Source organism: Marmota marmota, unplaced genomic scaffold (assembly GCF_001458135.2).
Source record: "Marmota marmota marmota unplaced genomic scaffold, marMar, whole genome shotgun sequence".
In the NCBI taxonomy this organism is placed as follows: Eukaryota; Metazoa; Chordata; class Mammalia; order Rodentia; family Sciuridae; genus Marmota; species Marmota marmota.
The window spans coordinates 7,589,008-7,600,603 of NW_026000243.1; the positions used below are offsets into that span (position 1 = coordinate 7,589,008).

An 11,596-nucleotide genomic window follows, 5' to 3' on the forward strand; every position below is an offset into this window, starting at 1 on the left:
GGGAGGGGAGGGGAGGGGAGGGGGGATAGTAGAGGATAGGAAAGGCAGAGAACACAACAGACACTAAAAAAAATTAAAAAATAAAATAAAATAAAATGCACATTTCTGACCTTTACAATAGAGCTTCTCTAATAGTGATTTGGGGTGTGGCCTTGAATTTGAATTTTTAAAATTTTGTAGGAATAAGTGGGCAAATCTTTGAGAAATACCAATTCCTTTATGATAGAGTTGGTAAGTTACACAAATGGCTGGAATATAATGTTTGAGAGTGGATACTGAGCCCCATTCATATCAGTGTCCTCTGTACTGTTTACCGTAGTGCTTTGCAACGTTATGTTTCTGACAAACGATAGCAAATGTTTAATCAGGAAAATATTCATAAAAGTAATATCTGAGCAGGTCTCTTTAAAAGGAGAAAATGTGTGAGGTGAAAGGTATTCCAGAAAAAAAAAAAAAAAAACTGAAAGCAAAGGCATAGTCATAGGGCTTTTTAGGACTGCAGAAAAGTTCTGTTATTTGATTGGACCACACACTATGTATTGGAAAGTATTGGGAGATATAATTACAAAAAAAATTAATTTAGTGAACCCCAGATTGGACAGGATGGAATGAGGAGGAATAGAGATGAGAAGGGGAAAGAGTGTAGAATAAATTGCACATAACTTTCCTGTGCTTATATACGAATACATAACCAGTGCAACTGCACATCATGTAGAACCACAAAATGGGAAGTTATATTCCATATATGTATGATATGTTAACATACCTTCCACTGTCATGTACAACTAAAAAGAACAAATAAAAAAACTTAGATAAAAATATTAGATCAAATTATGGAGGACCTTGAATGTAGGGATTTGCACAGTTCAGAAGCCATGGGGAAATGCTGAATACATGTATCTATGTGCACTGGGAGTACAAGATGGACAAACACAATGTCAGATATGATTTATTTCCACACTACTTAACCACGTTCTTAACACCAGGAACAATTTGGGAGGTTTTTGTGCAAACTCAAAACAACTCCTAAAGCCCTGATATTTCCTAGGTTGTAATCTGCAGCCACCCCCTAGGGAAATCTCTAAACACTCTTCAGTGACCACATGAGATGCACTGGGCCCTAAATCTTTTATCTCCATCCCATCCTCTTGGGAGTTCATGATTCCAGGTGCTGACTGAGCCCTCCCCTGAAATGTACCAATCCTAACAAGCTCCAACGTAGACCACCTTTCCCCCGCAACCTTCTTTTTGCATTTCTAATTCTGACTTACAGAATTAGACTCACCTAAGTCTAAGTCCAGAAGTCATTTTTGACTCATCTGTCACCCCCGTGCATCTGTACAAAGCCTCGGGCTTTCCATTTCTCAGAGTTTGCTCCCTTTCCCACCTTTAGGAGGTTTGCCGCAGAAGTAATATTTTTTGTTTTTCTTTTTCACATTTCCATGTACATGATTTCTCCCAGTTCAGCCAACAATGAGCATCTATGTCAAGAATGGTAGTGAGAAGGGAATTTTTATTCAACAGGAAAATGGAGCAAAGAAGTTCAAATTTTATGATTTGATTACCAAAATAGGATTTCTCAGTCCTTAATAATATTAGTCTTCAAATAGCATTTTATTGACAGCATTTAAAAAAAATTCCTTAAAATACTAGTAACATATCAAGAGCCAGGCCTATTGGGGGTAAACATTGATATTCTTCAGTTTTATTATGGTAGAAATGATAAAAACTATATATATTTAAGGCATAGTACTTGATGTTTTGATATATGTATATTATGAAATCATCACAGTAATCAAGCTAATTAACATATACATTATATAATAGTTACCATTTTTTTCTTTTTCTTTTTTTACTTTGTGGTGTATGTGTGTGTGCATTTAGGAGACATCCCATTAGGTCTGGGGATGTAATCCAATGATAGAGCACTTGCCTAGCTTGTTCAAGGCTCTGGATTCAATCCCCAGTATCACCAAAAAAAAAAAAGAAGAAGAAGAAGCTACCCCCTTAGCAAATTTCATTTCAAGCTCATGGATCAGTATTATCAACTATAGTCGCCATGCTACATATTGAGTCTCAGAACTTCTTCATTTTCCATAACTGAAATTTTGTACCCCTCGATCAACATTTCTGCATTTCCATCTTCCTCCAGCTTCTACTCTCTGATTTTGAGTCTGATTATTTTAGATTCTACATATGAGTGAGGTAATGCAGTAGTTTTCTTTGCCTGGCTTTTTTTTTCACTTAGCATAATGTTCCAGCTTCGTTCATATTGCTGCAAACGTCAGGGGTTCCTCCTTTTCAAAGCTGAGTAAAATCCTTACTTCTGGGTATATATTCAAAGGAAGAGAGATGAGAATCTTGATGATACCTCTACTCCCATGTTCATGGAAGCACTGTTCATGATAGTCCAGATATAGAAGCCACCTACATCTCTATCAATGGATGCCTGGATAAAGAAAATGTGGTATATCTAAAAATATTGAATTTACTCTTAAGTCCAGTCTAGAGAGGTCTCAGAATCCATATCCTACAGGAATACTTAGACCCCAGGAGGGGAGAGAAAGCCCAACCCTGTGGTCCAGAAAGGAATAAGATGGGGAAGTGAGCCTAAGACTCATGTGTCCTGCTCGTTCCTCACCTGGCTCTGGGAGGGCAGTGCACTGAGGAACTGAAGGAGAGGTATCAAGCATACAAGGCTGAGCCCATGCCTCACTCAGAGCCCAAGGAGGAGGTGGCTATACCTGATAGCCTTGTGCCAGCATGGGGAGCCATAGCAGTATGGCTCCTGAGCTTCTGTTATTCCTGTGGGACATGGAATAGTCCAAAAATCCCTGCATGCCATGGGGGACGTGGGGTGCTATGATTTGAATAAGGTTTTTCTCCACCAAAACTCATGTTGGAGCTTGTTCCCAGGGTCAGTGTTGAGAGGTTATGGGGACTTTAATAGGCACTTGGGGTCATGAGGGATCCACCCTCATGAATGGACGAACTTTTCTTTGTGGAAATGGGTTAGCTGTCACAGGTGTTAGCCCTCTTATTCTAACTCACATAGACGTCTTCCAGTGGTGCCATGTGCCATGTCACAACACAGCACGAGGCCCTTTCCAGGTAAAACCACCAGATCTTGAACTTCCCTGCCTCCAGAACTGTGAATAAACTGTGTTAGTCAGCTTTTTGTTGCTGTGTCCAAAATACCTGGCACAAACAGCTTGGAGGTGGGCTCACAGTACCAGAGGTTTCAACCCATGATCCCCTGCCTCCATTGTTCTGAGACTGAGGTGAGGCAGACCAGTATTTCAGAGGAAAGTTGCTCAGCTCATGGAATCTGGGAGGCAGAGAGAGAGAAGAAGGGGCCAAGGATAAGATATAGTCACTAAGAGTATGGCCCCTGTGACCTACATCCAACCATGCCCCCCCTCCCCCCCGCTGCAGTTTCCATCACCTCCCAGTAATCCATTCAGCAATCAATGAACTAATCTACTGAGGTGGTCAGAACTCTTGTGACAATCACTGTGACAATCACTTCCCCAAAGCCCCACCTCTGGACATTGCTGCACTGGGGACTAAGCCTTCAATATATGAGCTTTTAGGGGACATACATTCCAGAACTAAGCCATAATAATTTCTTTTCTTTATAAATTAGCCAGTCTTGGGTATTCTATTATAGCAACATTAAACAATCTAAGACACAGTGGAAAGAACAGTGGAAAGTGGATCAGAACAGTGGAAAGATGAACAATGTTGAGTGAGTGTCAGAAGGGTCAACAACGAGACAACAGAGTCAAAGTGAGCTGGTCAGATGGGGGTCTCTCTGGACCCATATAAGTCAAGTGAGCAGAATAGATGGCAACAGTGAAAGGCAGCTCAGTGTCCATGGACCAGGTAGGTAAGGAACACTACTAAGTAGCCAGATAGCACAGAGCCCACCATCAGACCTTCCAGCACCAATCAAGAGGCATCGATCCACTCTGACACCTTCTTGGGAGAGGCAAAGTGATGAAAGGAAACACGAAAAGCTGCGCCTTTATCTGAAAGGGCAAATTGAAGAAGAAAGTCATTAAAACCCATACATATTGTATGAGCCAATATACACAAAATGACCAGAATAGGCAAATTTATAGAAATAGGGTTGGAAGAAGGAGGAAAAGCAGTGTACTTAACTGCTAATATGTAGAGGGATTCTTGATCAGGTGATGAAACTGTTGTAAACTTGAGAGTGGTGACCTTGACTCTGTGAATATATTTAATAAATATTGAGTACCTTAGGGGAATTGTATGGCATGTGGATCATATCCCAATAAAGCAGTTAATAAAAAACAAAACAAAACCCTTAATTGGCAGTTTAAGTGTTTCCCCTAATCTCCACTGCTCAGATAGGAGAGAATTTGTGAGGAAGACAAGAACAAGAATACACTGCAGAAGCTGGGCCTTCCTCACATGCTGAGGTACTGGATTTCATTTCTGCTGCAGCTGCCATTGCTTAGCCCTGACTTTTTCTTCAGTTTACTGTGGGTCATGGAGTAGTTCAAAAATCCCTGCATGCCATGGGGGATGTGGGGTGCTATGATTTGAATAAGGCTTTTCTTCAGTTTACTGAAGAAAAAGTCAGATTGGATAGTGAAGATGACTGTGTTTACAATAAGAGTATGAAGAAAGATATTATTATTTGCATTACTTGTGTCCTCCTTGTAAGGACTCGCAGCAGAAATTTGTTTGGCTTTTGATTTAGTGACACTTATTTTCCTAAAACATTGGTTTACTTTTATCTCCTAGGCATTATGGTGTATGTATGTAAAGGATTTTTCCCTGTTGGTGTTTATTGCAACACCAAGAAATCTGTTATTCTCTCCCTCGTCCCTCATCAGTCCTTGTCAACACACACACACACACACACACACACACACACTCACACACACACAAACACACACCACACTCTAATGTGCTCATCTCACTCCTGGCTCCATTTTGTCCCTATATTATCCTTATTTTCACTTTTTCTTCTACTTCTAATTTTCTATAGAAAACCTTACTGTATTCTATGTATATTCACACACAACTTCTTTCTCTCTTTTCTTTCTTTAAACTAACTCACCAGAACATCTCAAGTCCATCCTTAACCTTGTGCTTGGGGAAGCTTGGCCAGTTGTTAGTAGGCTCCTGAGTATTCTCCTACTCTCTATAATTCATTCTCCACATTTCTGCTTTTAAAAATTACCACTGTTTGTAAACCTTAATGTCACCTCTTACTTTTAAAATGGGGTTCATGTTTCTTTGGTGAACACATGTGCCTCTTTAGTACCTGACCCTTGTCTGTCTTATCAACTCCACCAAGCCCTCTCTCTTGGCTTTTATACACAGTTTTTCTCTATCTCGCTCCTTCTGAGGAAATCTTTCTTGTCCAGCCGCCCGCTCTGAGGACCCGTCTTGGACTCTGTGCTCCCAAACCCCAAGGAGTTACCTCTGCTTTATGATGATTTCCAGGCCTTTCACCCTATCAGTGGCTCCTTGGGGCAGGAATGTTGCTATATTTTTGAGTCACAAGTCCTTAGTAGTGTTTTTGGTTTATATTAATGGTTCTATAATTAATTTAAATATGTTAGAATCCACAGCTTATAAATAATATTCCTGTTTCTTTATTGTTTACTGCACTTAGAACAATGGAGACCAAAACTTAAATCAAACAAAGGAAGAGATGAATATATCAGTTTTGCTGATACAGTTAGAGAGTGTAGTATAAATAAATGGCCAAACCAAGCTTTTCAGCCCTTTCCTTTAAGATCCCATGTTGGGACATGTCAGGTGGGGGCAATTTGTGTTTACAGAGTAGATATATTAGCCTGAAATCAGTTTCTTACACTCCGTAAGAAAGAGATATGCCTTCAGACTTTGACTGCAAAGAGGGCCTAAGCCTAGACCACGTGCTCAGCCAACAGAAGTTGGAGCTGGGCAGAATAGAGCTCCTCTGTAGACAGATTCCCTAAGAGACACAGTCTCATGTAGTATAGCTCATTATTCCCAATTCAGTCATCAGATAAGTCATTCCTTCACAAAGTGAAGGGTAAAGAGCAGTGGAAGTCATTTTGTCAATATTTTCAGAGGGTAAAGCTTCTGCTTTATGGTGGAACTGGGGCAGGGAGTGAGTGTATTAAGTTCTCATGAGCACAGAAAGCATTTCTTGCTGATCTGAGCAAAACCAGATATCAGCATTACTGTTAATTCCATTGGGTGGAAAATGGAATGATGATTATGTTAAGAAATAGTCCTTATCAGTTAGAAATGCGCACTGAGATGTTTAGGGGTGAAACAGTATATCTTGGGCTTACTTTTAAATACTTCAACCAAAGCAAATTAAAACAAAATAAGTTGTGATGGGAAGGGCTGAAAACAGGTGACATAATGTGCCAAATGTTGATAACTGGGTGATGATAGTTACCAAGGGGCTCATCAAGGTACTCCCTTCAATGTTTTTTATGTTTGAAATTTCCCATAGTAAAGTTCTCTAGAAAGGGATATTGAGTAGCTCAGGGAATCTCTGAGTTGTCTACAAAGCCAGATGAGATGAGAAGAAAGTCAGGAATAGTACCCAAACTGTCCACAGATGGAAGGCATGAGTGCTACCCAAGGACTACAGCAGCCACACCAGACAGAGAGAACCAGCTGTACATCTGCTACCACTGTCATGTCCAGACACCAGACAGTGTGGGCTCTCCGTCAGCCTGCAGCCAGGATGGATTTGGGACAGTCTCTTTGGGCAAATCTGGATCAGCATGCCCTAGGTCCATGCCCTGGTCTGGGGACAAATGCCCAAAGGTGAAAAGTGGGCTCTGCCACATTCTGTGAGGGATTCCTTTGATTTAGGAAGGGGATTCTGATCATATTTTAAAAGAAGGCTAGATACCCACCTAAAGAGGAAATGGCTCTTTCAGCTTTTGAAGTATATTAAAATTTTTATTAAGTTTTCACTGTTTATAGTTATTTACACTTGTGCAGTTCTTTGCAGTTTGCAAATGTATTCATATACATCTAATCTTACTAGTTCTTTATTTATAGTTCATGAGGTGTTCTCATCTTAATCCCTTACAACATTTTCTGGGTCATAGTCATCTCCATATCACAGATGATAAAATGACAGAAAAGAGAGGTAAAGTGACTTGTCCAAGTTCACAGAGCTTTTAAGCCATAGCTCAAAATTCAAATCCAGAGATTCCTGCTCTGAGATCAGTCTGTGTCACTTCCAGTGTGATGACACCAAACTCTTCAGAATGACTTTTAGTCAGTTTCAGCATTTATTTTTCCTTATCTCAATCCACTCAAGAACCAAAACTTCTCAGATTTTTGTCCTTCTTTGGTAACTTTTCTAAATAGCTTGTCTCAATCTTTTGAGAATTATCCTAACAGATACAAGGGCACCAAAAATCTATTAAATTGTTAGTTTATAGTTTTAAACATGTATCTAAGGATCACCCAGTTTAAATTAACTGTAGAGGAAGTGGTAGCTCTGAGAGACGGGCCATGAGTCAATTTTGACAGATTCTGAAGTATGAAATAGGTTTAAAGACAATTAAGGTGGTGATGCAGTATACTGTTGATCCCTAAATGTTAAAAAAAATGTAATAATAAAATGTATAATATAAAAGAAAAAAGAAAAATCCCAGTGAGGTGATTGTCTGGGACTCACTATAGCCTCCCCAAGAAGTGTTTATACAAGGGCACCTGGAAAAGGGATGCAGATCTGCAAAGTGTCAGGGAGGAGCAGCTGCCCTGGATGCAAATAACTGGCCTCAGCACATTCCAAGGGTGAAAGTATGGGGGGGGGGAGTGTGACGCTATTTCAAAGGAAGGCACAGGCCCAGCAAGCTCTCCCCTGCTGCTTAATACAGGAAATATCTCCCAAACTTCTCTGCTAATCCTCCACCAATACAATGAGAAATGAGTGCCTCTGGCAGCCAAGCAGTTATTAAGCCAGGACAAAAAATATTCCCGCCCATAGCAACAGAGCCAAAGATAACAGCAGGGAATAGCCAAGCTGCAGAGAAATGGCAGATAGAAAACATTCAATCCTGAGAGCCTTCCCCACACCCCTAAGAAATCCATGTGTGAGAAAAAGAAAGGGCCTCGTTTTTTACCCAAGAAGCTCAGCACTGTGTTGTAAACCAGGTCTTCCTGTACAGCTCTGGTCAGGCTGAACTTGGCTTCATGATCTGGAGTCCTTACAGGCAGGACTAAACTGGGCAGCGTTTTGAGGCTTTCTGATCCGTTTCTGGCCTGTTGATGAAATACACACAGGAGACAGAAGAAAACTGCTGCTGCTCCCCATTTGCAACACAGAGATTCATGAATACGGTGCTTGGGTAGACTTCTCCCACAGAGGGAGATTTGGTTTTCCATGAATATTCCTCCAGAATTCTATCAAAGGGCTCACTCTCCCAGTGTTTCTCCAAGTGAGGATAAAAAAGAATAAATAGTAAAATGACCAGGCAGTCAGGATATTGGGCCCCATTCAACATCACCTGGAGGCCAACTAGTAGACTTATTAATGAGCACCATATCAAGGCCTATTTCAAATGTAAAAGACCTTGAGGCTCACCTGTGGGAACACCTCCAGCCAACTCTTTTGTCCCAGAGGTGGAAAACTGAAGGTGGGGATGAACCCAGATAGAAGTTACTAAAAGGAGGATGGGTTATAGACAGCACGATGGTAGCCAGGATACCTTGTTTCAATACCTATTTTACATAGATTTTGCTCCATGCTCTGACCCAGAACCATATATAAACTCATAAGCTGGTACACCAAAATGAGGTTTTATGCTCTCAGGTCCCCTTCCACATGGCAGGAGGTATCTATCTCTTCTCAGTTTAAATAAATCCTGCTCCGTTTATTCTTCCTTTCCATGATTTTCCAAGGATTTTACTCTAAGACAAAAATCCCAGAGGAAATTGGCAAAGCAGGGAATTTAGTCTCATTTCAGAACTCCGGTTTCACAAGTTCTTTGTTCATGCTAGGAGGGAAGCCTTTCTAGGAAGATGCACTCTCACCAATACCTTGTAGCCACTGATCGCCTCCATCCAAGGGCAGCAATTCCACAAACCATTTCATAAAGAAGGTGGGCTCCTTCTTTGGGCTTCTGCACTGCAGCTAGTGAGAGGTATAGCCAGATACACACTGGAAAGCTGTACATGGAAAAGTTTTCGCTATCCTTTTGCTCAGAAATACTTGTTATGTGTGTTCTTTGCAACCAACTTGCAAAGAAGATTCTTTCCATTGGAAGAACTTTAGATATAACACAGCAGGTTTATTTTACAGAAGGGAAACCAAGACTGAGAGTTTTCGACACAGGGCTACACTTGTTCTCCTGTATTCTGGGTCAGCATACCCTTCACTTATTGTATTATCTTACCTAGACTCCACCTTGATCTGGGAAATACACAAACCAGACTGTTTTCATTTTAGGATTCCTTTAGGAAGGAAATCAAATGTATTCCCTATCTTGGCAAATGGTTCCAATTTGATAGCCTCCTTGGCTCAGCAAAATTATCTAAGTTACTTTAATTCATCTTACAAATTTTAAAATTTGTATTAATTTTATTTTTAAAAAATAAGCCAATGTAATTCTAGATGAAAGTGAAATGTCTATACCAATGCCAACTCCACGGCTCCTGTTTCCATGTGGGTTGCTTGCCTCCTACTACCCCTCTTTCCTTCTCAGAGAGGAATTGTCCATCTGAGGACAAAACCACAGGCTGAAATAAAGGAACAAACTAATATCACTTGTTGATCAGCTGAGAGATCCTAAATGACTTCCCCTAAACACCTTTACTTTACCCTCCCACACTTTCCAAATGGAGACTGAACTGATCTGCTTCAATACCGTGTGAGGTCATACCAGGTCTTCCCTAAACCCAGAAAGAATGTAGGCTTGGGGTCAGCTCTCAACCATGAGCAAATTAGGTATGCCCTTTGTACCTCAGTTTCCCCATGTGTAAAACAGGAGTCAAACTACCTCCTTTAGGGATACTGAAGGATAAATTAAGTTATAATGAAATAGTCTACCTAAGGAATTTTAGAAGACTGGCACACAGTAAACATTAACTACATTCCTTTGGCTACCCAACTTAAACACACACACACACACACACACACACACATGGGGGATGCTAAATTTCTGCCAACTGCCTCCTGGTCTGTTATTATCTTTAAGAATGTTGGCTTGGCTCCAGATTTCAAATTGTTAGAGACCATTTTTCAAGCTTTCCATCAGTAGCTTTTTCTCAAACTCCAGCTTCAGTCTTGTGTTCATGGAAAGGGAATGGGCAGGTATGCTGAAACTATTTTATCTCCCTTACCAAAGTGCTATAAACTCCCGGATTTCTCCATTGATCAATTCATAGAGAAATTTATTGACCCTTAAGTCTAAGCTTAGTCAAGACCTGCACTAACATTTTCAAAAGGAAAACACATGCACACACACACACATACATGTCACACACACAAACACACACACACACCCCACAAATGTAGAAATAGTTGGGCAAAAGCAGTTCAAGTTTCTTAAATTATAGTCATCAAGTATTGTTTGCTACCATGAAGAAAACTCCTTACCTTTTGTCCTTGATATGACCACAGTAAATGACAGTCAAAGACTCACAACCCCACAGCAGGTTTGAGTTGATAAGCTGAGTAAACATGGATCCCTCTGGGCACCTTCTTCTCCAGCTAGGGGCTCTCTTCCATCACTTCTTGTTCAGGGGTGCCAGGTCTATCCTCTTCTGATTCCTTAGGTGATAGGGACACATCAGGTGATAGGCTGATGTCTGCGCTTCAGCCTCTCCTTTACCTTTTTTTTTTTTTTTTGCAGTTTTCCATGATTCCTAATTCTATCTCTGTTCTTGATCCATTCCCGTCCTGCCTGTTTTATTTCTGTGAAGTTTTTGTTTGGCTGAAGCTATGTACACCAGCCACAAATTAACGCTGTTTTTACCCTTCTCTAAAGCTCCTAGTCTTCATCCATCATCCTAACATGGCAGTTGAGTCTAGCCTCTATGACAGCCACATCTTTCTCTGGGGTCCGCCTGCCTTATATCACCTCCTTTCAAATCTTAAGCTTTCTTAGGACCACCCTTTGGGTTCTTGTTTCCTGTGACCTAATTCGTTGTGAGCTAATTTGCTGGGAGCTGATTTGCTGAACAGAAATGATCGACAGCTCCTTTGCTCAATCACTGATCAAATCTCTTCTGCTTCAGTTTTTCAACACTCCCCACTTCCTCAAATTCCCTTTGTTGACTCATTTCTCTGGAGGCCATAAGGATCTTCCGGATTTCTGACATCAATTTTACAGAATCAAACATATTATGTATGTACTATTTTCCACATATAATATGGAAAAAGATACCATTTCCAACTAAAGAAACAGATTCCTTGTGGGTTGGTGAAACGCTTGATTAAACAAGAGAGATGATTTATTTGCTTCTTCTATGGTTTCTGAGGCAATGGATTGGATATGTCATTGTTTTAGTCAATCCCAATCAATTTTTTTGCTTCTAATTGTAACCAATTTGCTTAAAAAGCAACAGCCAAGGTCCCAATATTGTTCAG

General features: G+C 40.5%; 1 long non-coding RNA gene across 2 annotated transcripts; it reads right to left on the reverse strand.

Moving 5' to 3' along the window:
- Positions 1-1,898: 1,898 nt before the first annotated feature.
- Positions 1,899-11,102, reverse strand: LOC125614038. Of its 2 annotated transcripts, XR_007344678.1 has the most exons (6): positions 10,604-11,102; positions 8,130-8,268; positions 4,165-4,234; positions 3,939-4,031; positions 3,199-3,328; positions 1,899-2,449 (listed from the first exon to the last, which is right to left on the reverse strand). It is a non-coding gene; the product is annotated as an uncharacterized LOC125614038 (long non-coding RNA). The 2 variants fall into 2 exon arrangements; XR_007344677.1 differs by having other exon boundaries at positions 1,899-3,328.
- Between the last annotated feature and the right edge of the window lie 494 nt (positions 11,103-11,596).